The sequence below is a fragment of the Odocoileus virginianus genome, chromosome 20, assembly GCF_023699985.2.
Source record: "Odocoileus virginianus isolate 20LAN1187 ecotype Illinois chromosome 20, Ovbor_1.2, whole genome shotgun sequence".
NCBI classification, from domain to species: domain Eukaryota; kingdom Metazoa; phylum Chordata; class Mammalia; order Artiodactyla; family Cervidae; genus Odocoileus; species Odocoileus virginianus.
This window is the reverse complement of record NC_069693.1, coordinates 2325831-2331137: the sequence shown is the minus strand read 5'-3', so window position 1 is coordinate 2331137 and position 5307 is coordinate 2325831.

Here is a 5307-nt window from a genome sequence, read left to right as displayed (position 1 = left end):
CCTCACCGCCACCTGTCGGTCAGCCTAGCTCTAGGTGAGCGGAGAGCTCTGCAGCCCCTCCCCCGGCCCACCCCCTGAAGCCAGCCCCACGGTCATTCAAAACGGTGCCTGCGGAGTAAGCCTCGGCGCCCCCTGTCGGCCACCGGAGCACTAGGTGGGTAGGGGCCTGCAGCCCCTCCCTCGGGCTGCCCCTGCAGAACCACCGTCATTCAAGATGGCGCCTGCGCAGTAAGCCTCGGGCGCCACCTGTCAATCAACAAACAGCACTGGAGTGGGAGGGCTCCGAGGCCCCGCCCTCGGCCCGCCCCTGCGGCCAGCCCCGCTGCTATTCAAGATGGCGCCTGCGCAATAAGTCTCGGCGCCACCTGTCAGTCCACAGTGTTAGAGTGGGCAGGGCTCTGGAGCCCCACCTTCGACCCGCCTCCTGAGACCAGCCCCTCTGCCATTCAAGATGGCGCTGGAACTGGAAGCCTCGGCCGCCGCCTGTCAGTCAACAAACAGCACCGGAGTGGGCAGGGCTCTGCAGCCCCGCCCTCAGCCCGCCGCCTGCGGCCAGCCCCACTGTCATTCAAGATGGCACCTGCGCAGTGCCATCTTCTCTTGCCATCAAGACTTGGCGCCACCTGTCAGTCAACAAACAGCGCTGAGTTGGGCGGGCTGCTACAGCCTCTCCCTCTGCCCGCCCCGAGACCCGCCTCGCTGTTACTTAAGGCAGCGCCTGGACAGTAAGCCTCAGCTTGTCTGTCAACAAACTGCAGTGGGGAGGGCAGGGCTCCGCAGCCCCTCCCTCAGCCCGACCCCTGCAGCTCCGCCGTTATTCACAATGGTTCCTGCGCAGTGAGCCTCGGCGCCACCTGTCGGCCACCATATACATTGTCACAGCGGGCAGGGCTTCACAGCACTCTGCAGCACTCGGTCCCCACAGACGGCCGCGGCTCCATGCCCTCGCGGCACCTGTGCAACGCGTCTAGGCTGTACCCGCCGCCCAGTCCCCACAGCGCCAACCAAAGCATGGAGCCAGAAACATCCCAGGGTAAAAGCAGTGCAGAAGGGCGTCATGCTCTGCAACCCCAGGGCAGCCACGGAGAGGCAGCGGGCACAGTAACAGCCAGCGGCCCTGTCCTCAGGACGACAGCTTCTGAGTGACAGCAGTGTGGCCCCCGCGGGTCAGAAAGAAGCCCCCTCCCGCCACCAGACCACAAGCCGGTCGGGGTGACGCATCGCGGCAAGCGTCCGCGGCAAGCGTCCGCGGCAAATCTCCACGGCCGACCCGAGACCAGCAAAAAACGGGTGACAGAGGGCCCCCTTAGCCTTCAATCGCAGCTCAGACTCGGGCACCACGACCCGCAGCCCCGCCCCCGTGGCTGGCCAGCCGGACCGCGCCTGCCAAGCTTCTGCCGCCCCCATCAAAGATGGCACCGCGGCGGCGGGTTTAACTGGACGGTCTCTTCTGAGACCCACTGTCACGACAGCCCTCGGCCCGCCCCGGCCAATCAGAACAGCGTCCTTGCAGCCCATCTCCGCCGCCGCTCCAAAGACTGCTCCAGGGTGGGTGGGCCGCAGCGCGTCACCGCCCTGAGAACACACCCCGCAGGCACTGCCATCCTCGGCCCCGCCTATAGCTCCTCCCGCCGCCACTGCGGCAAGCAAGCCCCGCCCCAGACACCGGCAAGGATGCAGGGGTGGCCGGAGGGGACCTGGCTAGTCTAGGACCCCGGGGGATGGGGTGTCTTTTGCAGCCCTCAGGCCAAGCCGAGGAAGACGGGGGCACCCTGTGACTTCTGCTGCTCGTCAGGGACCGCCGCCACTGCTCCAGCACCCACCCCAGCGGACGCGGAGCCTGGAGCCCGTGGCCGTCCCACCCCTTGCCCAGGATGATCAGCCGTCCCTGTACACGCTACGCTCAAGACAGGTGGCATGGGAGACCCAACCCCAGACTCCGGCTGGCCGCGCAACATGGTGCGGCTGCGGCAAGCGCGGCAGCTCTCGCCCGCTGACCCGGGTCCCGGCTCTGCGGCATCCATCCCGGCGCACCATCCAGATGCGGTGGTGCGGGCCGGGGCAGCCGGACTCACCTCACCGGACCTCAAGGCACCACCCTGCCCCGGGCTGACAGCTCGACCACAGCGCAGCCTGTGCAAGGTCTAGTGCCCCCACATGGCCCCAGGCGCTCAGCGGCACCACCAGCCAAGGGTGGACAAGTCCGATCCTCTGCTCCAACCTCTTTCTCCCGCGGCTCCCAGCGTCTGCACGGAGCCCCGGCCGCGCGGCTCCTTGTCTGGTTCTCCGCAGAGGCGGGGCCGGGCACCGGCCAATCAACGGCTGTGCGCGGCGCCCAGGGCCCCTCGCCACACCCCCAGCCCTGCCCATCGGGCCGCGGTTGCCGTGGCGACTGCTTGGCGCGAAGGCAGGAGGTTGACGTCAACGGAGCCAACGCGAGGGGCCCTGAGGAAGGGTCTGGAAGGGGGGGGGGGGTGTTCGACCCCCAAACAAAGAAGGGGGGGTCACAAGGAGAAAGCCTTACCAACGACTCCCAAATGCAAATCCTCTGAAGAGACCACACAAACAAACAAACAAACAACCCCGTACATTTGTCTAAGAAAGTGAAAAGCTGGCGGGCAAAAACATGTATGTTGAAGTTAAAGACAAACGAGAAAGTGGGAGACGAGACTTTTCCGCCTGGGACACACGAAAGACCCGGGGCTAACTTTCCTAATAAACGAAGAACTTGGAAACCGATACGGTAAAGACCAAATCGCGCCTGAAAAATGGGCAAAAAGGGAGGACACTGGCAATTCACAGAAAAGCACAAATGGCTGACAGACCTACGGGACAGAACTCTTGACCCGACTTCCAAAGACCGAAAAACCGAGATCGCAGACCCGCGCGGCTCCGCAGGCGCTCTCCTCAAGCGGCCGCGCGCGCCGCCGCCGGGCCGGTCCACCGCCGTCCAGCCAGACCGTTGGCGTGCGGGGCGCACCGCCGCCTGCGGAGACCTGTGTGCGGCGGGAAATGCGGGCTGCGCCTCGCAGGACAGACCACCACCGAAGACTCGGCCGCCAGTCACACCGACGGTCAGGCCGAACCATGCAGACACGACCCGGTAAGTATTCGCACTTGTTTGTTAAGGGTGAACATACACGCGGTTAAACCTCTGGGGAAGCGTGCAAGAAATTGTCGGCCGGTCACTTCGGGGGCCACGGGAGTGAGGGGAAGGAAGATGGAGGAGGGCTCCTGCCCGTCTCCAGTCCATTCTGCCAGACTCCCCTTCCAGAAACACGCGTTCTGTCGTGCGGTAGCCGCGGGGCGTCTCAGAGAGCCTCCCGAGGCGCGGGTGATCCGGCCGCCCCACTCTCCAGGAATAAAGCGGAGAGGTGTGAGCGAGTCCATGCAGGCATGCTCAGCGAGCGTCACTTTTTATGAGAAAAAGGCACTCTGTGGAAGCACCAAACTGTACTCGGGCAAAGCCATACCGTGCAATTTTATGTGGCCGGCCAGTTAAAATGTAAGACTTGAATTTTAAAGAAGATTCATGAGATATAATTAATTACAAAACGTACGTTACCCAAGAACATAAAGAATAGGATATCCAAAATGAAAATTTATATTTACACTTCGTAAGTATAAATATTTATAAATCAGTGGTTCCTGGGGATACTGGAAGCTGCTGACCTAGGGCGGGGGGTGAGGGGGGGCGGTGTTTGAAACCCTCCAAGACTTCAACAGTCTCCGGTCAGCCAGCAGTGCCACGTAAACAGAAAATCTGAATGAAAATGCCTTTGCTCTGCACCCTTGAAATGTACTCCTCAGGTGCATCCACGGAAATTCTAGAGGTACCACTGAGAGTGAATGCGGTCCTAAGCTTAGGGAAGAGGTTTCCAAATCTGGCCACACACGTCAGGAGCCGCTGGGGGAGCTGTTGGACGCTGCAGGTGCCCAGCGTCCCACAGAGGTGTTTTTTCCGAACCCCGGAGGGGAATTTAAAGTCTGGCTAGGGTCTGGAAGGTGATTTAACACATTCAAGGGACCCCTCCATCCCCTCTCTCCTCAAAGAGCTCTATCTGCAACACAGGTTTTTCTCTGGATCCCGCATCATTCACTCCCATCAGATAGCACATGCTCTCAGAGCGTCTCCCCTTTCTCAGCACTCCCTTCTGGCACCGGCCAATAAAGCCTTCTTGATGGAGTGGTCTCTGTCACCGACTCAATAGACTTACTGCGCATTCTCTCCCCTTACCATGCCACACGGGGGGCTTCCTCCTTTCCACACTCCCGAAACCACTTGGCAATTTCAGCAGTTCTCTATGTGGCTAGGAGACTTGTTCTTAATCTCACTTGATCTTTCAGTAACATTCAACATCCTCATTAAAACAATGATAAAAACTCAGACCATCTTATTTTCAGAGACACTACACTACCCTGGTTTCCCCCTTCTGTTCTCTTAGCTGGCTTCTGCTCTGTTCAAGCTCCCAGTGCTCAGAACTCAGTCACTAGCCTTCTCCCTTAACATCTACTCCCTAGGCAGCAGTCTCACCTCGCGGGATGGTTTCAGAGCCACCTGCATGCCAACAGCTCCCCCTGGCACGGAACTCTCCACAGAAGCCGAGTCTCATATGCCCAGCGAGCTGCCTAACAGCCGAGTGCTCTACCAGGATGTCAAACGGGCAACTGAAAACACGAAAACAAACAGCAATGCCCCTTTTCCTTGTTTCTATAAACAGCACCAGCTGCAGCAGCCAAAAGTCTTGCAATTGTTCTGGATTCCTGGTTCCCTTCCCACCAACATTCACCTCGCCAGCAGGTCCTGCTGGCTCTACATCCAAGACACACTCCAAAGTTGTCCCCTTTTTGCTCTGCATGATAGTCCTAATCATTGCCCCCTAGGTATTAGCCTACTCACTTGACTACCTGCTTTGACTTCAAACCTTTCCCTCTAGTATTTTCTAGAGAGCATCTTCTTTAACCGTAAATAAGACATCATGTTGCAGCTTGAATTACCTTCTATTCTTGACCCCAATCATACTTCAATATGTCTAAAATCCATACCATGAACAAAGTTAAAAGGCATCAAAATCTTTTGGCACGGAAGAATGTTAAATATTTGTGCTGTAAAATTTAATCTTTTCCTTCAGATTTCTTCTTTTTATACCTTAAGAAATCCCTCTCCACGCTGAAGTCATAAAGATACAATACCCTTACGTTTTAGTCTTTTTAGGTTTAGTTTTATATATATTCTGCGGTATGGATCTATTTTTTCTCCTGACATATATCATGTTTCTATATGAGTGTTCCTAACCTCTAGTCTGT